This window comes from Cryptomeria japonica, chromosome 8 (assembly GCF_030272615.1).
Source record: "Cryptomeria japonica chromosome 8, Sugi_1.0, whole genome shotgun sequence".
NCBI classification, from domain to species: Eukaryota; Viridiplantae; Streptophyta; class Pinopsida; order Cupressales; family Cupressaceae; genus Cryptomeria; species Cryptomeria japonica.
This window is the reverse complement of record NC_081412.1, coordinates 378,267,614-378,292,895: the sequence shown is the minus strand read 5'-3', so window position 1 is coordinate 378,292,895 and position 25,282 is coordinate 378,267,614. Positions and strand designations below refer to the sequence as shown.

Sequence of the window (25,282 nt, the reverse complement as noted above, 5' to 3'; positions counted from 1 at the left end):
GCCAAGTCTTTCATGCCATATAGTAAAATCAACAGTAGTAAGCAAAGAATACTTTGGAGGAGCAAATTCATAGAACTTGAATAAGTTATCACTATCCATTTTAGCAATAGCAATAACATGATTAGTTTTTGGATCAATGATATAACATATGCCCCTATAAAAGTTAATTTTATAATCTTGACAAAGTTTAGGAACCGAAATCAAATTTGATTTTAATTCAAGAACATAAAGAACATCATGTAATTTCCCATTAGGAACATTCACATCACCAATAGCTTCAACTTTGCAACTATGATTATTAGCTAATTGAACAGGAATATTAGAAGTATCAGGATGCAAAGATTCAAAACATTCTTTATGAGAAGTAACATGTTGAGATGCACCAGAATCAATAATCCACTCAAGTGGTTGAGAAACTTTATAAGTACATGTAAATGCATGACGAGATGAATTACCATTATTATTACCTTTCTTATAATGAGGTTTATGTTGTTGATTATTTTGATTATTTTGGTTCATGGGCTTTTTACCATTTTGCTTCTTAAAACAATTATTAGTAATATGTCCATCTTTCCCACAATATGTGCAATGGGGTCTTGTTTGAGAATTATTCCTTTGATTATTGTACGTATTATTATGATTATTATTATGAGAATTGTTATGATAGGATTTAGAATGAGATTGATAATTAGAAGATTTGTGATTATTATTATGATTATTATTATGATTATGATTATGATTATTATTATTGGATCTAAAACTATTATTATGATTTTGATTTTTAGACATAAAAGCATGTTCACTACTTTTACGAGTACCAAATTGAATTAATTTAGCTTCCTCTTGACGCAATAAATTAGGAAAAATATCATAAGTTAATTGAGTAGCTAAGCTAGGAATAGCAAGTTGAGCATGAATATTCGTAATAAATTGTTGAAATTGACGAGGAAGACATTTTTTAAGAATAAGATGAATTAAACGTAAATCAGCTAGAGTAACTCCTAAACCAGTTAATTGACTATTAACAGAATCAAACTTTAATAAGAATTCATCCATAGTTTTAAAATCCATATACCTTAGATCTTCAAGTTGATCTTGAAGCTGAATTTTTTGGGATTCATTTGAGCTATCATAAGTTGTTTTTAAAATTTCCCAAGCTTCATGCGCTTTTGTACAATTTCCAATTAAAACATACAAATCAGGAACCATTGAAATACCAATTAAACCAAGTGCTTCCTCATTTTGAGCCTTCCATCTATCTTGGTCGGCTTGAGGAGCAGTTGTAGCGAGCTCAAAGGTTTTATCAGTTGCAACATCCAAAAGGTGTTTGAAATGAAATATAAAAGAAATATGTGTTTTCCAAGAATGATAATTAGTGCTATTTAATTTAATTTCGGGAATTAAAGTAGACATGATATAGAACTTAAAAAAAAATAATTACCTCTATTAAAAACAAAAAATTAACTTACTGAATTAAAAATGAATCAAATTTCAAAAAATAATTTTAAATTTTTTATCATAAAATGTTATTTTCAAAAAAATTGATTACAAATTTTAATTTATTAAAAAAACTTAAATTTAAATCTTTATTAATAATAAACAAATTATATGAAAAATTAATAAAGAAACTTCATATATTAAAATTCTTCATTAAAGAAAAATAGACACAATTAAAAAACTTAATATAAACTTTTAAAAACTCTTTTTATATATAAAAAATCTTGTAAACTTTTTTTTTACAAACTTGTGAATATAAACTAATGTAGTAAAATGATTATGAGATTTTTAAAACTTAGTAATATGTGGAGAATGATTAAGCACTTTTAAATTAAATACATGAAAAGTAAAGAGTTTATGAGATTTTAAAAAGGTGAGTAATACATGGAAAAGGTTTAAGCCTTTTTTAAATTAGATGCATGAAACGTAAGAGGAATATTAAGGATGTATTATATAAAAAAATGGATGCGCAGTAATAACGGATTCAGAAATAATAATGGATGTTAAAGAATAACAAATGCAAGAATAATAACGGATGCTGAAGAATGAGAGGTTTAACATGAGCAGAATGCAGCCGAAGCAAGTGTAACAAAGACAAAATAAATGCAACGAAGTTAACCAACTCGAAGGCAATTAGATCTGCAATCAAAATATTAGCAGAGAACAAATACTAGAAAATAAAATGTAAGCACACCCAACAAGAAAAGGTATGATAAGATTTAAATCTAAATAACAGATATAGAGGTATTTCCTGCAAATAAACAAAGATAAATCAAATCTATTGATATTTAATAATAGATATACCAGGAAAGGAAATACAAAACAATATTAAACATCTGGTAACAACAATCTGCAATACAGAAGACTGGAATAAAAACCGGCAATACACAAAACTAGAGAAAATAATATGAAAAACAAAGATAGTTATTATACAGAGATCAATATGAATTTTTTTATTTATTTTTAACAAAATCCTGCAGACACAATAAATGTTAAAACCTGCAAACAAATTAGAGATGCAACTCAATAATAAAATTGTTTTGGCGGCAAGCCGACCAAACAGATTAAGAAGGCTAAGTTTGGCGGTAAACCTTCCAAACTAGTCACAATAAAAAAAAACCAGAAAGAAGAAACTTTGGCGGCAAGCCTTCCAAAGCCACAACTTTAAACCAGAAAGAAGAAACTTTGGTAGCAAGTCTTCCAAAGCTTTTCTTTTTTAATAAAAAAAACTAGAATAGAAGATTAAACCTGCAGGCAAACTTGTTAACAAGTTTGAAAAAAAAGTTAAAATCTGAAACCAAAACCTGCACAATAGAAAATATTAGAAAAAGAACTTCTTCTCCTCTAAAGAATGCCTCCAACAAGGTGAACTCCACAGAATGGTAACCTTCATCAATGTCAACTTAAAACAAGGATTAGAAACCTGCTCTGATACCATGAAAGGAAATAAAAGAGCAAGGAAAAAAAAATGAAATCCAAGTAAGTTTATTGATGAAGTAAATGTTACCAAGAGAAATGCAAAAACCTTGGAGCAATCACCCAAATGTGAAGAAGGAGGCACAAGAACTTTTGAAAGGGGAAAAACAAAGAAAAACCCCTTGTGATATTATGAATGAGGCAATGCCTAATATGAGAGAGAGAGAGAGAGAGAGAGAGAGAGAGAGAGAGAGAGCAAGAAGCTCTTTACAATATTGTCATTAAGAAGAAATGAGAGAGGAGACATCTCTTAAATAGAGATGAGGAGAGGAGTTACAAAGTAATTCCCAAATCTATGAATGCCACCATTCATAAAATGTGTGTGCCATGTGTCCACATCCTTTTATGGAGGAAATCTAATATTCCTTAATAAAGGAAAATAAAAGAAATGACTTGTCCTCACACATGTACTATAGGACAAATTACATGTAGGAATTCCAAAGGAATATCCTAAACTAAATACAAATAAACCTAAGCCAAGTAAAGATTAAATATTCTAACAATCTCTCTTAATAATTTCGACATCCCCTTATTAAACATAAATTTCGCCAAGCACTTAGGAGATATTAGACATTAATCCCAAATTCAATAAATCAGTAGCAATTAATCAGATTAATTAAATATTGAACCTTAGGATAAGAAAATAATATCTAATTGTGTCACATATGACTCCCGTACTGATTACTGTCAAAACCAGGATGAAACTGAGCCAAGAAGACCACTAAACTGCTGCAGGATCAGGACCTTGTCCACTGCCAGAAATAGAATTATGCCACACCGCCACTTACTAAAAATAGTAAGTCAAGAACTAATACTCCAAAAAGCATGATCTTTGCACCCAGTGATAGAGCATGGAGAGATCAGTAGGACAGTATCCTCAAAATAGCCATTCCCTCACTAAAAATAGTAAATCCTTGCCTCATCAATGCTGGACCCCTCATTCTTCATTCCACCTAGCCTACGGGTCTCAGGAATAGGCTAATGGACCACTGGGAGGTCACCAACGAGAAGGGGACATTACAGTCCGCCCTCCCCAAAATTGCTTGTCCTCAAGCAACTGTAAGGCTGGATGCAGTTAAATCTCCTCATTTTCCCACATAGCATCCTCTACTGGTAGATTTTTCCATTTGATCAAGTATTCCCTGATCACTCTTCTCCTCAATGATCGTTCCCTGAAATCAAGCATAGCTTCAGGAACCAAAACCAACTCTCCCTCCTCATCAAGCGGAGGCAACTCAGCTAAAGCAACAACATTATATCCCAGAGCCTTCTTGAGGCGAGACACATGAAATACATTATGGATCTTGCTGCTTGCTGGTAATTCCAACTCATACGCCACTTCTCCAACCCTCCAGCTGACTCTGAAAGGCCCATAGAACCGTAGCTTCAATTTCTCAACCCCACTCTTCTTGAGAGTAGATTGTCTGTAGGGTTGGAGCCTTAAATAAACCATGTCGCCCACCTCAAAGGTGCGTTCAATTCGCTGCTGATCAGCATACAACTTCTGCTAATTCTGTGCATGTTGGAGATTGTCCCTCAGAATCCTCAGAATATCTTGGCTTTGTTGCATCATATCCCTTGCCTGAGGAGTTCTGCTATCACCAAATACCAAGTCCTCGAAGCTAGGAGCTTCATAACCATATAGTGCCATGAATGGTGAGATCTGGATGGACATGTGATAGGAATTGTAACAATACTCTCCTAGGTGAAGCCATCTCACCCATGTATTCTGCTGCTTCGAGACATAGTTTCTAAGATAACCTTCCAACCCCTTATTTACTATCTCGGTCTGTCCATCAATTTGGGGGTGATAACTGGTGCTTGGAGTGAGCACAATACCACACAATCTAAAAATCTCCTGCCAGAAAGCACTTAGGAACTTGCTGTCCCTATCACTCACAATGTTCTTCAGTAACCCATGTAATTTGAACACCTCCCAGAAGAACACTTCAGCAACTTGAGCTGCTATAAAAGAACTGGTGATGGCAAAGAAATGAGCAAACTTTGTGATTCTGTCCACCACTACATAGATACTATCCTTCCCTTGAGCTCGAGGCAACCCAGTGATGAAATCCATGGAAATACTTTCCCATTTTTTATCGGGAATAGACAAAGGTTGTAACAAACCAGCTGGTAGAGTGTGCTCATCTTTGTTCCTCTAACATATATGACACTCCTTAATGTACTTCAAAACATCATTTTTAAGTCCCTTCAAGGAAAATCTCTCCCGGATCTGCCTGTATGTTTTGAAAACCTTGGTGACCAACGAGGGGGATGTCATGGAAAGTCTTCAAAATTTTCTCTTTTAACTTAGATTCAGCCACTATGAAGATTCTTCCCTTGTACAGTATCAATCCCTCAACCAATTTGTACCTTTCATCATGAAAAGTACCTTCTATAAGGCTGGTTGCAAACTGATTTTTGGCATAATCAACAAGCAACAACTCTCTCCAATCAGCAGTAAGCTCGCAGATTTAGCTTAAATGGGGCCTTCTGGATAAGGCATCTGCCACAACATTGTTTTTACCCTTAACATACTCAATATCGAAATCATAAGCCTGGAGCTTACTCACCCATTTCTGCTGTCTCTCATTCAAATCTTTATGATGCATGAAGTGTTTAAGACTATTGTGATCAGTCTTAACAATGAATTTACTCCCCACCAGATACTACCTAAACTTTGCAAGGGCATGCATTATGGCAAGCATTTCCTTGTCATAAATTGAATACAGTCTTTCAAGACCTCTCAATTTCCTGCTCTCAAAGACTATAGGATGCTTATCCTGCATGAGGATTGCACCAACACCTTCTCCAGATGCATCACACTGTAGCTCCAACGACTTGGTGAAATCAGGCAATGCTAAAACAGGGCAGGAACTCATGATCCTTTTAAACTGCTGAAATACTGTCTGTGCCTTTTCGGACCATTCAAAAGCTCCTTTCTTTGTAAGATCTGTGAGGGGGGCAGCCAACTGAGAATATCCCTTCACAAACCTCTGATAAAACCCACACAATCCCAAAATTCCCCTCAAATGTGTTATGTTCTCGAGAGTAGGCCAATCAATGATGGCTCTAATTTTTTTAGGATCCACCTTCACACCACTTGCACTGATAATGTGACCAAGGTAGAGCAACTCTTCCATCCCAAACTCACATTTGGACTGCTTGGCAAACAGGGATTCGGATTCTAATATGCTTAACACTTCATCCAACTGTTGTAAATGTTCTTTCCAAGATTTGTTGAATATGAGTATGTCATCAAAGAATATCAAAACAAACTTCCTTAGCTATTCTTGGAAGATTCTGTTCATGCATGATTGAAATATAGCAGGTGCATTAGTCAAGCCAAAGGGCATGACTAGGAACTCAAAATGCCCAAAGTGCCATCTGAAAGCGGTCTTCTCCACATCTGATGCTCTCATTCTAATCTGATGATACCCCAACCTGAGGTCAATCTTGGAAAAGAACACTGCCCCATGTGGCTCGTCAATGAGCTCATCAATTCTCGGAATAGGATACCGATTCTTGATGGTTTTTTGATTCAGGGCTCTGTAATCCACACACATGCGCATGGTCCCATCCTTCTTTCTCACCAAAACAACAACCGAAGCAAAGGGGCTTTTGCTAGGCCGTATGTAACCCATGTCAAGCAATTCTTGAATTGCTTTCTCAATCTCATCCTTCTGCTTCTTAGGATATCGGTAAGGAGTAGTCATAACTGGCTTAGCTCCTTCTTCAAGCTCAATAATGTGTTCAACACCTCTCTCAGGGGGTCTGCGAGGAGGTGGGTTTTCAAACACCTTGCTTCTCTTAGTTATCAAAGCTTGAATGTCTTCAGGATAGTTCCTATTCTCTTTTTGTGGTTATGAGGGCATGACCATGATCTTACTTCTATCCATGATCATTGCTTGAATATCTAAGGAATAGCTGCCCTTGTCTACCAATGGATTTGAAGGCATTATCAATCACTCTGCTGCCCACTCCACCTGATTATGGCGGATCAGCCTTTTCCATCCTTTTCAAGGATACCACTTTAAGTCCACCATGAGACATTCCTCTCAATACTACCTTCTTCCCTTCATATATGAATTTCAGCTCCATGGTTTGTAAGTTTAGTGTGATCTCACCAAGAGATCTCAGCCATTGAATCTCGAGGACTGCATCATCAGTCCCACCAATGCTCACCACAAAGAAATCATCTTTGATTTCATGATTTCCCAACTTCAGAGACATGTTGGAAATCATTCAGTTATAGGATATAGTGGAGCCATCTGCTACCATGACTTTGAAGCCCTCAACTTCCTCTGCCACTAGTCCCCTTTTTGCAACAATCCTCTCATCAATGAAATTGTGTGTTGCACCTATGTCAATTAGAGCAATGACACGATGCTCTCCAATCACACCCCGAACTCTAAAGGACTCTTTTTTGTGAATGCTCGAGAGTTGAGAACCACTCCTCTATCTTCTGATCCAAATTCAGGCCCTTCAGGAGCCTCTTCATAATCGTTGTCCTCAACTTCAGTTTGTTGTTCTGAAATTTCAGAATCTGATCCATCTGCAAAATAGCACTCCATCTGATGCAAATTCCCCTTTCCATGACACTTATGTCTGGGGGCCCAAGGTTCTCTGCAAGAGTAACAAAGATTCTTCCTCTGGAGCTCTTGACGGAGCTCATCATCCATACGAGGAGGGAACCTCTTGGTCTGATTTGTGAACTTCTTCTTATCCTTTCTGAAAGGGAAAGGCTGGGACTGAATTTTACTCCTTGGGGCAGCCAACTCCATGCTTCGAGATTTTTTAATAGCTTCTCTCAGGGTGGGTGAATCAAAAACTTTGACCCAACCTTTCAAAGGTTCCTCAAGTCCTTTAGTGAAAAAGACAACCAACCACTTCTCCGAGATGCTACTTGCCATGACTGACAGGTTCTAGAATTCAGTCACGTAAGTGTCCAACGAACCTTGTTGCTTGAGTTGTGCAAGTTCTCTAAACTTCACCTCTGGATCCTTGGTGTCGAATCTCTCAATCAACTTGTTGGTGAAATCAACATAGGTGGTGATTAAGTTATGACCAAGGGTGACCAACCCATGGTACCACCATTCGTGGGCCACTCCATCCAAGTGCAAGGTAGCAAACTTGATGGAATCCTCCTCCGGCATAGGCCTCAAGGACAAGTAATTGTCCAACTTCTGTACCCATGCTTTGGCGGTGCTCTTAGCGCTTCCATCAAAGTGTGCTAAGGTCACTCTTCCAAGAGCTTGCTGATAATCTCTTGGGGCAGCAGACTTATAGTCATTCCTCCTTCCTCTCTTCATTTTCTAATTCATAAACTAATCCAAAGTTAGGATATCTCGGATCTCACTAGGAAGAGAGGCATACTCAATGTAGCTGTTTCTTATTTCATCAGCTGTGGGTATTTCTGTTTCAGCTTGTTGTACTTCTGTTGGCAGAAATACAGGTTGTAAATGTCTTGGGGCTGAACCTCCATTGTTACTCCCGTTGGTACTCCCGCTTCCATTGCCTACAGGAGCATTATAAGTGTTGGCTTCCGGTCCATTGTTGGGTTGGTTAGGTGTCCCAACAACGTTCTGGTTAAGCTTGGCCAGCAATAGAGACATCATGTCCATCATGGCATTGAATTGTCTCTCAACCTTCTTATCAGGTGCCTCATTCGGTTTTGTAGTCTTATCTGCCATTGAATCCATTGAATCTGAAGAATCTAAATCCTTCCCTCTGTTCCTCAGTACTTCTGAAAATGTGTCCTCTTCCGGCATTGTCGGAATCTGAAACTGCTCTCTCTTTTGTTCTTTGTTGTAGTATCTGACGTCTCTGTCACTCATGGAGACTTCTAAACCCACTGAAACTCACAGGCTGGCAGGAAAACCAGCTCTGATACCACTGTAATATCCCAGTTATTTTTTTTTTTAATTTTCAATGCCAACAATAACCATCAACAAGAAGTTAACCCGTTAAGGTTAGAAATCATAAACTGAAACATACTGGGAAAGTAACCCTTCCACTTTCTAATCATCAAGTGCCCAATGTGGGAAGGTGAGAGCATACGGTGTTGAGGGGATCATTAGCTTAATTAACTAAAAACAATGCAATGTTTGGGTGGCAAGCCAGCCCCTTCCGCTTATCCAGCAGGAAAGCAAGAAAATTTGGCAGTGAACCAGCCAAGTGAGATACACAAAAATACGAATCACTCAACCGCAATATTTCAGCGGGAGGACTGCAATTACATAACAACCTCAACTCGGCCGCTTATGCAGTGGGAGGACCATTACACATAGATACCACTCGACCACTTATGCAGTGGGAGGACTTGAATTACAATTTTGCTTGATAATAGGCGGCAAGTTTGCCTCTTCCACTTTTCAGCGGGATGAGAATTACAAAACAGAACTGGTTAGTAGTACTACTACTTAATCTTACAAAAATAGAGATATGAGAAAGAGAGTAATACAGATTATCCCAATAAGAACATGAATTTCTGCTAATAACCAATCTGCAGGCTGGAATTGCAAAACCAACAGCCTAAGAAAACTCTAAAAAGCTCACAACTCTCTCAATACACATCCAAATCACCCCAAATCAATCCCAAACCCACACTAGATTAACTGCAATGACAACCAACCCAAACCTTGATACCATACTCCCTTTATTGATTTTGCACGCATCCCAATGCAAAACAGAAAACCATGCCTAGCCTAAGAATTTCGATTTGGTCTAGGAATTCAAAACTCAATTAAAAATGCCACAAACTTACAAAGTATATCGCCATTACTGGGAAGGATGAAAGAGCCAATACCCATAACGATCAGTCGCTTCAGCAGAGAGGTGTGATCGAAAATGCGCTTCAACCACAGGCAAACCAGCAAGTCACCAAAATCGTCCCAACACCAAAAATGACTATGACATGCTCTGAGAATGTAGAAGATAACAACACACAGCTAGGTACTATGTTTCAAGTACGAAACCGGGAAGCACTAGGGAGACGCACTCCGAAGCCTCAAGTTCTGTCGCCAAACCGGCAACATAACATTACAAATTTTCAAGATGATCCAGAATGGGAGCCCAAGGCTCTTATTTATAACTTCACACCATCAAATCCAAATGCAAATTGCTTCAAACTCAACTTCTTTCATTTGCATTTCATACCACCTCACGTGGGCCCCAAGAGTGGCACCATCTTCACAAATCAATCCTCACGCCATAAAGCAAGGACCGCGATACTCCACTTAGCAAATGATATTCCACGGGTCTCAGGAATAGGCTAATGGACCACTGGGAGGTCATCAACGAGAAGGGGACATTACAATTATTGAATATCAAAAATTGCAGACACTAGAAGAGCACGTACCATTCAAGAGGAGACATCCATTCTAATTTCCACAGTTGAATGAATGATTGAAGAAGCAAATCCTTGCTACAGACAGACTTCCCAATGATCGAACTGGGCTATAATGGAAGGTTTTAAGCCATATTTCTGATCGCAGTCAGAGAATATCCAAGCACCAGGTCTGAAAGTGACTGTTAGCAGCAACTAGGGCACCCCACGTCTTATGCTGTAAGCTGGAACACTCTTAATTTGGCACCCATAAAATTACCAGTTGACATAGTAAGGATTGTGTATGTTTTGTCAAGTGTTCCCTTTTAATTCTGTAGCAGTAAATACTTCATTGTCTCTGGATTGTATGCGAATTGTATGACAAAATGTCATTGTGAAGCCTAGTACACTTTCAGAATACATGGCAGCCAAGTGTTTGTTGAAATGCTAATACAAAAGACATTGATTTGGTGAAGTTTAGCATGCATGCTAAGTGTTTGCATTAATACCTAGTTGTTGTAAGTGCATATTGGTTTTCCTAGGATGCATGGAAAGTGTTTGACAATATGCCAACTAGCTGTACAAGTTAATTTCAGTCACTTATATGCATGTGAAAGGTCAATAACAGTTAGCACATCATTTCTATTACATTAATAATCCATCTTGCATCATTAGAAGCATTCAAAAACATCATTTGCAGCATACAAACTCATAGAAAGGTAAACCGAAGGCCTAATCAACAAGTTCAGCCTTGAGCAAAGTGTTTGATGATATTCCTTGAGCCTCTAATCAGTAAATTTGGATCAGAGTTAGCAAGTGATACTACAATAGTATCAGAGCGGTTTCCTGCCATCCTATTGGGGTTTGAATTAAATATTTAGAGAGCTCGCATTGCATCATTTGAGTGACCAACACACATAAGTTTCAATTATGGGTTACTACAATATTGTAGGAAAATCTATGGAAGAGATTGAATAGGATGCCATCAAGATAAGGGAAAGATGTGAACAGGAAGCTCTTTGACTCTTTGAGGGCTATTAGAGTTTGCCAGATAAATTTAAAGGACAATACTCTCCTCATGATTATCTGAACTTGTTTGTCACCTGCAGGCATGGAGAGATTGGGTTGGTAAAGTACATTAGGAGGGTGTATAAGGAGGCAATTTCATCTAATGGGGAAACATTCACTCAGGAGCATAGTGTGAGCAGTTATTGTAGAGCTACTAAATCAAATTATGAAGGTGGTTCTACTTCCAAACTCAATGATCAGGTTATAGGAACTCCCATAATGAGCAGGTTTGAAATGAGAAGACAAGGTCTATGCTTCACTTGCAAAGGTTTTTGGGAGCTTAACCACCAATGCACAGATAATGAGGTAAAGGAGCTTGAGGACGACCTCAAATGCATTGAAGAGGAAGCCATGGAGGCAGATTTGGAGACGCACATGTTGCATAAAGATGATGGGATTCAAGAGTCGCATCATTTGGAGGGACAAAGAGGATCCCATGATGAAGCCTTTGAGATTAAGGAGACTTATACACATGCTGATTTACATTCCAGCCAAACTATTGAGCTTAATCATGATGTAGATGTGTTAGTAAATGATGAAAATGGGGGCACACAAGTTGGAAGTGTCAAAGATGAGGAATGTGCAGAGGATACAAGCTCTAACAGTTTTGATTTTTGTAGCAGCAATCAGAATTCTTTGCACTATCATGAGGTAATCGTCATTCCATGTGTGAAAGATGGATGTATGGAGTTCCCTAGTGTTGACACTCAAGATTGGGGTGTTAGAAATGAATTATATGACGCAAATCCATGCCACAACAAATCTGATTTTGCAAATCAGACCTTGGAAAATAAATCAGAAAATTCATTGGTTGGCAATGAATCCTGTTGTCCTCATTTTTGAATTTTCAAAAATGTGACAACCCTTACAAATTTTTGGTTTAAATGTGTTGTTTTTGTCTCCAAGGCACATTTTACGAGGTACAAAACTCACATTTGTTAGTGTCAAATCATTGGGGAGTTTCTTTGCCATCATTGTCCAAGTTTTGGTCCTCTTTTTCCTAGCTTTTTGTGCAATTTCGGGTTTCAGAGCAATCACTACAGGTTGAAGATTTACTCTTAAGGCACGCTTTCCGATGCAAATTTTTTGCTTTTTGTTGAACTGAACTGATTTTCAGTACATCCTCGATTCACTTTTCAAATTTTATCCCGTTTCGAGTTCGTTTGCTATGTCTTTCCTTCAATTTCGGGTTTTTTCTTCCTGAGTGCAGGTGGGAAATTTTCCTTTGATTGCAAGTTTTATTTTTCTCTTGTTTTAGTGTTGTAGGGAAATTTTAAAACAATTACAAGTGCACTTTATTTAAAACTTGTCACTTGTAACTTACTTTTTATTTCCCCCTTGCTTTTTATGTCTTTTAAGTCATTGTAGGAAGTTTTTGGACAAATTGCAAGTGAATTAAAAATTACAAGTCTAATGAGAACTTGTAATTTCTTTTAAAAGTTCCTACTTAACTGATTTTTAGATGTAATAGGGTTTTTATTTCCCTATTACATGTTTTATGTCCTTTAAGTCATTTTTAACTTGTAAAGGGGATTTTATTTCCCTATTACAAGTCTTTTTGTTCCTTTATGTTTTGTTTTTAAAACTTGTAATGGGGATTTTATTTCCCTGTTAAAAGTTGTTTTGCTCTTTATTTTTGTGTTCTTCCTTTAAAACCCAAATTTGCCCAAATGAAGGAAAAAATGATGTAATTTAAAACTTGTAAAGGGGTTTTAGAATCCGGAATGCATCTTTTGGAGGGCACATTTTGCTAGTAGTTGCAAATGAAGAAATCGATCTGCACATTTGTTCTTCCAAATCCATTTCTTATGGCGTTTCTCCACTAAATTCATCCAATATGCATGCAAAATCGTTGGAGATTAATGTTTGTTGCCATGTTTTTCATCAAAAACAGATTGGGCAAACACGTTTTCATTATAGAAGGCATTTTTATAGACGTTTTTGGAAGACGTCTTTGTTGGGTGTTGCCACATTTTGGGGGCATGAATCTCCTTCTTGCCATATTTGCAACATGTCCCCCATTGATGAGTTTTTGAGATCAAGTATCTTTCTTTCTCCAAGCCGTTTTTAGTGGGAAGATTTGAAGACAAAACCGATGTGGTTTGCTGGTTGCAATCATAATGTGGTGGCTTCCTAACCTATTTAAAGAGCATTTCGGTTTCTTTCAAGTCCATTTGCTTTGATCTAGGGCATTTGTTCTTGCTCAAATTTCGGGTTTCTTCAAGATCTTCTCCAAATTGATAAGTTATTTGCAAAGCAATTTGTGAATGTGCAAGATTTTCCCCCTTTTCATTTTTACTTGTATTCGGGATTTCAAAACCCGATTACAAGTAGCTTTGGTTATGTTGTCCTTCCCTTTGGTAAAAAGAGTTAACCTTTTTTTATAAAAAATACAATGTTGAGAGTTTTTCCCATTTTCCAAGTTGCCAAGCTGAAAATGTGTCTTTCCTTGTCACATAAAGTTTTCCATTACCGGTTGGTATCATTCTTTCCATTTTCCCCTCATGTCAAAACCCCATTCCATCGATTCATTTCACCTTCATTCATTTTTCCCATTTAAAGTCTACCTATAGTCCGAATTTTAAAACCCGATTGCAAGTTGTGTCTTCACTTGCAGATAGCCTTCCAAAACCCGAAATTGGTCAAAAATGCACTCAAAAAACACTTGAAAATGAGCCTTAAAGGTCCAATTACAAGTGCAAACTTGTAGTTACCCATTACACATATGAAGTTGCATGTTTGTTCTACACAATTGCAAGTTAATGCTCTTGTTTTTCCACACATGTAATGTAGTTTCCAGAACCCAAAATTCACTTGTGAGCCCATTTTTGCATCAATTTATCCCTTCCCTTGTTCGTCATGTTTGCACACATGACCTACCAAATCAATAAATTAAGGCATGGGCCTTATTTTGCAAGCAGATTCTAAGATTGGAGGATGATACAAAGAAAGAACAACAACATGACGGAGCCACGCAAGGAGATGGATAATTGATGTGAATGATTGAGAGCATAGAATGCTTTCAAGACATAGATAAGTTTCCTACTTCAGCCTTGCAAAGAACTTCCCTCCTAAAAAGCCAGTACTACCCCAAGCAAGAAGATAAGGTTGAAGTTCGCTGGCGAAGGACACAAAGATCATTAAGGATGCAAATTCCTGTTCCGGTTCAAGATGTCTTCACCAATCTAGAATACTTCAAGTTCTAGCATCCTGAAGCGGCATGAAGATCATCACAGACAAAGGATGATGTAGTTGGAGTCATGTCGTTGGATACTTAGATTAATTATGCATTTGTAATTTTGTTTTGACAAGTTTACTTGTTAAAAAAAACAATTTTGTAATTGCAAGTTTATCACTTGCACTTTTGTAATTATAAGTAAGCTGATTACAAGTCAATTCAGAATAGGAGTTGTAATTTTGAAAAAGTCTTAGTTAGTAGTTGGAATAAGTCATGGTGGTTGAAAGAATTTCTCAAGTTAGTTGGGATCCTCCCACCTTTTTCTCAAGGTTCCTCTCCTATAAATAGACGAGGGTGCTCTATTGTAATTTTTATCTTTTGGTAATGCAGCAAAACTCTGCCAGTTTGTATGTACACTCTAAGACTTTGAGTTTAGTTGTAAATCAGATTGCAATCAATTAAAAGAGGCAAATTCCTTTCAAACTTTGTGTTGATTCAAGGTGTTATGTGACGACATTTTCTTGAGATTGATTGTGAGTTTTGAAGTGTTATACAAGAGGGATTCAAGCTCAATCTTGCAGACTTTGAGCCGCTTATTGTGTTTGGAGTTTTAGATTGGTTTTAAGATTTGATACTGCAGACTTTGAGATTCTTGTCACGTCTGGAACTATTGTAGGACGCTCAAGCAAAGGGGTAACTTGCAGACTTTGTACTGCTTTTATTTTCTATGTTTGTGCATAAGAGGTGCATCATGTGGTTACACTTTGAGCTGCTACATATTGTGCTTAGTTACCAGAAAATCATCTACAAAGGTTGATAGGACACTAGAAGTGTTGAAGACTTTGTGCTTTCATTTATGTTTTCCCATCTCGAGGAAGTGACAGAGGTCTTTGTACCTTCATGGAAACTTTGCTTCCCTTTATGTTCGAAATCCTACAAAAAAGTCTCATTTCTGTATTTGCTGTTATTTATTTCTAATTGCTATTACTTTTATGTGAAGAGAAAAGAGTATAGTTTTTCTTGAAAGAAGAAGAAAGACTGTTGTTTCACCCATATTAGATTAGTTTAGTTTTGTAGATAGGGGGAGCCTTCCCTAAATTAGGAGAATATCATACACACTGTGGTTGAAACCACAATTTTGCACATTCCCCAGGTGTACAAGATTTTCAACCAACAAATCCCAGGATTGTGACTTGGATGGACATACAGTTACATTTGGGGTGGAAGCGTGTGAAGATACCATCATATCAACAACTTCTACCTAACTAGTTGAGCCATTGTTTGAGGTACATAGCAGTAGTACCTTAGTTGTTGATGTATGCATCGATGATAGCACACATGATGTTGCTTATCATGAGGTGAGTGATGTTGATACAACCTCATATCATAGTGCAAATTTTGGGTCAGAACACTTGCATGGGAGTTATAAGTTTCAGAGTCCTCATCATTTGGTTGGGCAACTTAAGGTTAATGATAACATGATTGCCACAGCTATAGAGCATTTTGATGTTGCGCATCAGATGTTGGCTACCTTTGGTTGGAGTACCCCTATGATGGATGAGCATGGTGATAGTGGCCTTTCCCTGGCAAAGTTCCATGCACTTGGAGAAGCCATTGGAATAATGAAACGTAACTATGTATAGTTATTGGCTGATAGAGACTATCTTCTTGAGTGGGATTGCACTTTCTATGATGCCTTGAAGGGAAAGGAGGAGGTAGACGAGCTCACTCATGAGCTTGATGTGGCTATGGACTCCTTGGACAGCGCGAAGTTGGCCCTTCATGAGTCGCAGTCACCATCGGAGGAGCTTACCATGGGGTTGAGTTTGGCTCAATCTTCACCAGCTACAAATACAGTACAGTCTTCTATAGTAGCAGTTGGTGATGATCTTATATCCATAGATTATGGTTGTGAGCAGGTTGAGGATGTGGCTACACCTATCACAGTGACAGGTGCAGTTGACACAGATGGGATGGGTGCATCTGTTGAAAGCAACAGAGAACCACATGTTGCACCAGGTTCTCTTACAGTTACACCCACCATAGGTGTTGTTGGTGATGAGTCTGATGACGAGGGTTATATTAAGAACTATGACCATCAGCCATCGACCGAGGTGGGAGCTTTTTATCGTGACTGCATAGGGAGTACTCATCACTTCTTTTTTGATCCACATACAAAGGATTTGATGATGCATCGGTGTGGATTGGCTCTGAGGTTGTACCATCCTTTGTGGGATGGGTACTCACCATCTTCATAAGATGGAAGTAGTAGTTACAAGTATTCGATTCCATCTTCGATGGGGAATTACTTGCAAAGTCAGCACATCCATGGGAGTCTAGCAGGGGTTGGAGATAGTTGTGGTGTTGCAGACATTTTCCGTGATTTGTATGTCCACATAGCAGATGGATGTGAGTTCAGTCTGCTTTGGGACCTGAGTGATGACAGGGTTAGCACTGCAGTTTGAGCGGGTCCCATTGGTTGGCTTCACCATTTTTGGCATGATGAAGTTGAGATCAGAGTTGAGCAGCAGAAGTTTGAGGATTTTCTTCTTCGCAGGCTTCTATTCAGAGTTTTGGATCCTTCCAGTGCATCAGGATTTCAGATAGAGCTCATTGAGGAGTTTTTAGGTGTTTACACAATGAGGAGTGCCTACAGTTTTACTTTTGATCCTCGTGTGCATGACCCCTTTTGGATGCATAGTTCAGTTGCGCATGTGTTAGTGTGTATGACAATTCAACTTGGGCAGTTTTGGGGAGTAAACTTTGTCAGCCTTCTGAGTTGCTTCCCTTTGAGTTGTCTCCTCCTGCGACATCAATTGTTGGTATTGATTTGGTTCGACAGGTACTGTCAGTTATTCTAACGTTGGTGTTACAGGAGTTAGTTGGTATTAGCAGGGACATTACACAGTTCTTCCCTTGGGACCCAGGTGGACTAGTGTGCTATTTTGCTTCTAAGATTGCTTGGGGAAAAGCAATTTCAAGGAGGGTGAACTATAATGTCCTCTTTTTGGGGTGATATGGTTTATGATTGGATTAGCCTATTATTGGCCCTCGTAGGTTAAGACTGATGGTTAGAGGGTCCCAGTCGGCAGTGTAGGAGGCTTATTCCCATTCTGAAGGTCACAAGTGTTCAGGATTGCTCTTCGTTTGGTTCAATTTGGCCTTCGTTTGACTTTGTTTCACACACTCACTATTTATGGTAAGTTAGTATTTGATCAAGAGGGACCCTTACTATTTTTAGTAAGGTAGTTGGATGCATAGTGGGAACAATGGTTGACCTCCAGGTTTAGACGGGATAGAGAGATAATGAGTAATTAATGAGATATTAAAATTATAATGGCATTTAATGTTATTATTTGCTAATGATTATATTATAAAGTTATTTTTTAACTTTATAAAATGTCATTAAGAGTGGGGGTTACAATGTATTTAAGTCATTTTCATAAAGTAACTTTATAAATTGACAATATAAAGTTACTTTAATTCATAAAGCTCTCCAACTTGTTCAAGAAGCTGCTTCATTTGGAGGAATTAAAGGTAAAGAATGTTTTATCCTTCATTGCTAAAAGTACAAGCATTCACCGACTTGAGAAGCTATATAAGCAAGGCTATCCTTTAATTTGAGGCATGTTATGAGATTATTTCATTGAAGCTATTTGTCCATTGTTGCTAGAAATCAGTGACTGGATTGTTCTAAGGACGAAATCCCTTAGGAAGTTGAAGGTTGGACGCAAACCCAGACCATCTTGTGAGTAGATTTATTTCAGAGTATTGAAATCAATGTTTAAGTTAGATTCTTGAATAGAAAAAAATGCAGACACTAGAAGAGTAGGTACCATTCAAGAGGAGAAATCCATTCTAATTTCCACAGTTGAATGAATGATTGAAGAAGCAAATCCTTGCTATAGGCAGACTTCCCAATGATCAAACTGGGCTGTAAGGGAAGGTTTTGAGCCATATTTCTGATCGTAGTCAGAGAATATCCAAGCACCAGGTCCGAAAGTGACTGTCAGCAGCAACTAGGGCACCCCACATCTTATGCTGTAAGCTGTAACACTCTTAATTTGGCACCCATAAAATTACCAGTTGACATAGTAAGGATTGTGTATGTTTTGTCAAGTGTTCTCTTTTAATTCTGTTGCAGCAAATAGTTCTTAGTCTCTAGATTGTATGCGAATTGTATGACAAAATGTCACTGTGAAGTCTAGTACACTTTCAGAATACATGGAAGCCAAGTGTTTGTTGAAATGCTATACAAAAGACATTGATTTGGTTAAGTTTAGCACGCATGCTAAGTTTTTGCATTAATACCCGTTGTGACCTTTTCACACATCGCCCCATTGCTAATGGGGACCCCCTCTTTTCCTGCTTTATGCGTTGTTAGGTTAGGGTTTTGGCTGCTTAGTGGGCAATTTTGCGTTTCTCGTGCCAGAGTCTCGGAGTTTTGATTGTGCCTAGTGCCGTTTAGGGTTTTGAAGCTATAGGATCATCACGTAAATTGAGATTTCTAGATGATCCTAGTTTTTGTCTAAGTGTTGAACCTTATTGGAGCTTTAACGTGTTTTTAAATGCCCTCATCTGTGGTTTTAAGTGCTAAGGTGTTTTCAGACCTTTTGGAGTTGTTTTCTCGCTCCTAGAGAATTATTCAAGTTGATTTCACACTTCATCCCGATAGTTTTCCTTTTGTTAAGCTCAAATTTTGATGAATTTGCCCAACTCCAGTTGAGTTTGATTAAGTTTCAAAGTTTCTAAGTGATTCAGAGTGGAAAAATCATCATTTTCCGGAGTAAAATCTATATTCTAAGGGTTAAAAGGTCGAAATTCCATGCTAGAGGTGCTTTTCTCCTCATATTCTTGACTACCCATGACTTTCCCCACTCAAAATCCAGACTGGACATGGATTTCCCTTGAAATCCATACTTGCCTCATTTTTCCACCACTGTGAATCCATGCTAAGGTCATTTTTCCCCTGAAGGCATTAAAATTTGACTAAGTGTCAGGATTTATTCTGATTACCCACGTTTTTCCACGAGGGAAGTATGGACAAGGTTGTTGATGATGTCTGCATTCATTCCAAAATTGGGTCGATTTTCCACTAGGTATTTGTGACAAGTTTTTGAGGATTTTTGTCCAGATTTTCATCCAGACTCATAGCGATTTTCCACTGAGAGTGCATTTCATAATTTTGAGTCAGGATTTTCATCCAGGCTGAGGTTGTTTTTCCACCAAAGGGGGATTTCTATGCAATGACTTGATTTTAAGTAGAGTTTTTTACTCCACACTCATATCGATTTTCCCCTAGCTCATTTTTGTGCACATTTGATAAGTTTTGAGTCCGGATTTTCATCGAGACTGGGATCGATTTTCCCCTAAGTGGATACTTGACGTTTTTAAAGTGATTTTGTGAGGATTTTTTAATCCTTACTAGGATCGATTTTCCCCAATTTGCTCATTTTGGATTTAAATTGAAATATTTTAATAAATGAGCCTCATTTTAATTGTTTTTAATAAAAGGCAATGATTATTTAAAAGATGAAAGCAATTAATAAATGATTTGCAATGAGCATTTAATGTTTTCAACCTTCTAGAAGCAAGTTAGTTTCACCCAAGCAAGTATAAGAACAAGTGTTTTATCCCACGTTGCTTGTGTGGTGAAATTTGGTGATGAAAGTAAGTTTAAAGGGAGGAGTCCAGCATTATTTTATTATTAAGTTTGCCAGGTGGATTCCATGCAAGGGCGATTTTCTCCATAGTTGGCAATGTTGGAGCAAGTGTTAGATTGAAGACTTATTTCCTCCTCCATTCTAGCCAGCTGGACAATCCACTCCATTGCTGCCATTGAAGCTTATTTGACTCCATTGTTTTCAAATTTTCGATTTTGGGAGATAGCGATTTTTTTTTATTTGACAACTTTTGAAAGATCCCTAATGGATCCCCTTGCTGATCTGCTGTAATTTTTAAAATAATAAACTATATTTTTCTTGTGATTTTGCTGATGGTCTTACAGAATAGAGAGAAGTTGCAGAATGTTTGGTTTCTTTTTGTATTTTTTTGAATATATAAGCAAGTAATGAATAAAGAACAACAAATAAGGAAGGAAGCTGAAACAAGTAAGAACATTCAATTAAATCAGAATTGATACAAATCGTACCAGGCAGATTTCTGATTTATAATATCCAGATTATTCCCTACGCACTGGGGATGTGCTTACATCCAATAATGGTGCCAACTGAAGGGTAGATGATGAACACAAACCAAGAACACCAGCTATGGCTGAATGAAAGTCTTCACCACTTCTAGCGTAAAGTGTACCTGCTGTAATGGTGGCATCAAGCTGAAACAATCACGTCCCAGCTGGGAAATTCAACCACCCTGCTGAAACCCTCACCAAGCAATTTGAATCTCCACAAGGAATAGCGCATACACTCTAACCAATAATGCTAATGCCAAAAGAATCCACTGCCAATCAATAGCTGAGGGCTACGTCCCAACCAGTACCAATCATGGGGTTTGCGTCCTAGATTGAAGAATTGCTCTACCAGAGCAATATCGCACCAAACAAGTTTTCAATATGTAAAAGATAATGAGAAATTAGGTTTCCTTCTCCTTATATCTCTTTCCTTCCAAATCGAACCCTAAAGATATATGAAAAGTACGCTTTAATATAAAGTCATATTTCCCAATATTGGGCGCCCAAGTATAGAAAAAACACCACTTTTTCAATATAAAATAACTCCAAGCACCAAAAGGACCCTGGCAAGTGAAAATCATTTAGAAAAGTTCAAGACCTTTCCAACGAGCTATAACACATGGGCATACGAATCCAGATGAAGCCAAAAACCCCTTATTACTCCGAAATGGCTATAGACATAGTCTTATATAAAATATTAAAACGCTAACTTAGGAAATATTTAAATATATTAAAAATATAACCCAAATAGCTACAGAAAGATCGAAACACACCAAAAGCCTGAAACTGAACCTGTCACCTGTCTGTGACTGATGTCGGAAATCATGGATCAACTGGCAGTCTCATCCCTAAAATCTAGGGATGCTCCTAGAAACTAGGAGACACACCCAAATCTCCTGAAACTGAAACCATCTGAAAGGTCATGAATAACCTCACGACTGGCAACTGTCACGACCTCCTAAAATTTAGGGATATCCCCTAAAATCTAGGAACTGCTCCAAACTGGCTCCGAACTGCCTGTAAAGCCAAAATCCAGTTACTATATGCACTGAATGAGTCCCAATCAACCTCTGCTAGCCTACGAGACTCCAATGATAGGCCAACTTCTCCGTCTCTGATGTCCACTCTAGAAAGGGGACATGACAACTTTGATCATTTTAGAAGGCTCCTACCTCTAAGTTGGTGATTTTCCTTGGGGCTGCTATATTTTTGCTGCTGAATCATACTGGTTTTGCTGCCATTGAGACCCCCCCATGCCACGATTTTGGTGAAGTCCGCCATTTTTGTGAAAATTGCGATTTTTGGTGAGGGCGATTTTTTTTTGTGTTTGGGGTTTCATCCCCAAACAAAGGTGATTCTCCTTGATATCGCCAGATTGCTTGCTGTTTTCAGGCCTCCATTTTGGCAGATTGAGGTGCATTGAAGACCATTTTCAGATTTGGGAGGATGGCGCCATAGTTAGAAAGTTCGATTTTATTTTTGCAAGTTTTTGGAGCGGATTTTGGTGAATTCCTTGCATGTTTGATGCCACCATTATTCCCTACTTGCTGTCATTTGCCTCAGATCTGAGTTTTAACTCCATTACTTCAGGTTTTGACCTCCATTGTTGGCTGTACATTCAATTTTCAGACTTAACTTTTATTGCCCAGCCAGCTGCCACCTTAACGATTTTTATTTGGAGATATTTTGGAGGCATTTTGGGATCATTTTCAGACCATTGGAAGGCTGTCTCAGGTCTGCAAACTGTGTTATTGGCTGCTTGTCCTCAGAAATTTATCTTTTACCAGCCATACCTATGTTCCCAAGATTGATTATTTTTTATCATCAAGACTGATTTTTATCAAGTTTGTGCATATTTTTGAGGGATTGCAACATGTTTTGAGAGGTTAATTCATTTAGTTGCAAGTTGTCTTCAGATTTGTGACCTCCATTGTTGACTGCGGAAGGTGTCTTCAGACATAAATTTTGTGAAAACACAACCTTTCACACCTTTCCCTAATCACTCTTAATCCGGTATACCCCTTTGCACTATGATTTGCACGAAATTTCTAAGTATAAGGAGGTGTTGATTTCATGAGGGTTTTCATACCCTAAGTCTTGTCACATTTTGCATTTAATTTGTTAAGATCTACCTAGAGTGTGGACTTTTTTCTTGACTTCATGCTCTAATTAGCCTAAAATCATTAGGAAGTCAGGAATTCTATTAAGAATAATATATTTTTCATAAGTTCTAACTTCAAGCTTCGTACAAGTGCAATGTCGAAGTCCGGATTTAAGGAAAGAAGAGAACAGCAGAAGATACTGGAGACCGGATTCTATCCAGAGTCTAAGATGTCATCCAGATGGAAGGAGATTACGGATACAAACATGCGTTTCCTGAGCCTGAACCTGATGCGACAATGGATGTTCGCAGTCAGAAATCAAATTCCTTCCCCAACATATGTAAACATTATGAAGAGTGGTATTTTTCAAGCCGTTGGATTTCCACAGTCCATAGAATGCAGTGAGCTTATCTTGGAGTGCGCAGGATGTTATGATCCTCGCTTGCGAATGATCAAGACTCCTAACAGGTGTTTGTGTTGATTGTAATTGTGAAAAAATCCCAAAAAAATAAGGGGTATATTTCAGATTCGAAGAGAGGTTTCACCTCACACATTATTATGTTTTGTATTGTCTTGCTAAAGACAAATTAAAATGTTAATAGTTTGTAACTAGTAGAGCCATTTGTTTGCTTGTTAAGCTACTAGTAAAATAAATTGTAGTAGTCATTGAAATATTAGCAGAGGCCATTTCATTGCTTCTAAGTTTTCCTTTGTTTATGAACAAGTCTGACTTTAATGTAGTATTTTGCTTAGCGACAAAGTTTATAATGTTCTTAGTTTAATCTCTCTGTGGATATATTAACTGATCTTTTTTGGATATCTTTAGTTTTCTTGCATGTTCCTAATTAGGGCTTTGTAATAATCTCAGCCACATGCCTTTACTTGGATAGGGTTTTTCTGACAATCTTTATTTCTAGTAAATTATATTTTTCCATTATAAAAAAAAGGGAAGTGGAACCATAAAGAACACAAGCACCTGTAAGAAATGTATCATAATAGGTATTTAAGGGGTTAGCAGATGAAGATGTTTAATTTGGTTGGGTTACTTGTTGATGATGTTCAAAGATGCATTCAATTGCCCCTTGAAAGGTTTTCAACTTCTTTTCATGGACCTTCCTTAATATGGGATGTTGTTTATTGAAGAGCATTGCACTAACATATGTAGACACCTAGAATTCTTGAACCCATCTAGGGAGCTTGGACTGACATTCAGTATTTCCATGGGGTTTCTATTGATGGATGTACCCCAACCACATTGGCACTTATAAGAACAGAGGAGGATTATTATGAAAGTAGACTTAAGGATTTCAAAGTCATTTTTATGCCCATATTTAGGCTTGAAAAGAGTGAGTTGATGATTGGACTAATTTAAAAGCTTATATATAAAAATGTCAAACTATGTTGTACATTCTCTCCTGCTGTAAAATATGTTTATTATTTAATGTATTTTTTGATCATCTTTTTTTGTAGTGGTAGACCTTTTTAATTTGACATACCCCATATTTTTTTCAGTTTGGGCATCCAATAGAACACCTGGAATGAATATTCTGTACCTCTTCTTTATCATTTCTGCCTCTCAATATTGTTGGTTGAACCTCAAATCTGAAGTAGACTTAAGGGTTTCAAAGTCATTTTTATGCCCATATTTAGGCTTGAAAAGAGTGAGTTGATGATTGGACTAATTTAAAAGCTTATGAATAAATATGTCAAACTGTGTTGTACATTCTCTCTTCCTGTAAATTTGGTTTATTATGTATTGTATTTTTTTGATCATCTTGTTTTGTAGTGGCAGACCTTTGTAATTTGACACATCCCATATTTTTCTCATTTTGGGCATCCAATAGAATACCTGGAATGAATATTTTGTACCTCTTCTCCTTTATCATTGCTGCCTCACAATTTTTTTGGTTAAACATCAAATCTGAAGTTCTTTTTCTTTTTTTAATTTTTTTTAACAATTTAACTAAGTTACCGGGTTTGCCTGTATGAAGGCCCTAACTCGGACCAGATCTGCATGGGTCCTGGTTCATGTTGGGTTCGCGACGAGTCCGGATAAGGTTCACCCCAGGGGGCTTGGGTTCCCTATGGGTTCACCCTAGGGGCCCTGGGGTGAACCTTATCTGGACCCTAGCGAACCAAGCACTAAATGAGGTAAAATTTGTAAAATTTTCTTAATGTTAAAAATAAAAAATTTGTGCCAGCGTCACTGGTCACATTAAAAAAGTTTACCCAGCGCATTGCAGTTTATAGGGGGGTGCTATACCCAATTCCTGAAGTCTAAAAAATAAAAATAAAAAATTTTGGAAAAACTTTCAACCAATTAAAGTATCAGAGCTTTCAGCTCTATGCAACTGCAATGATATGCTTTTATTCTCAAACTCATGTAGCTAAATTTGAAATCACAAGAATCCTATATGTCGATTGTTATCCTTTGTTATATAAAT

General features: G+C 37.6%; 1 protein-coding gene across 4 annotated transcripts in view; it reads left to right on the top strand.

Annotated features, from left to right (window-relative positions):
• Window positions 1–25,282, top strand: part of LOC131062658 (uncharacterized) — a 314,377-nt gene that overhangs the window by 116,942 nt on the left and 172,153 nt on the right. The window lies entirely within an intron of this gene.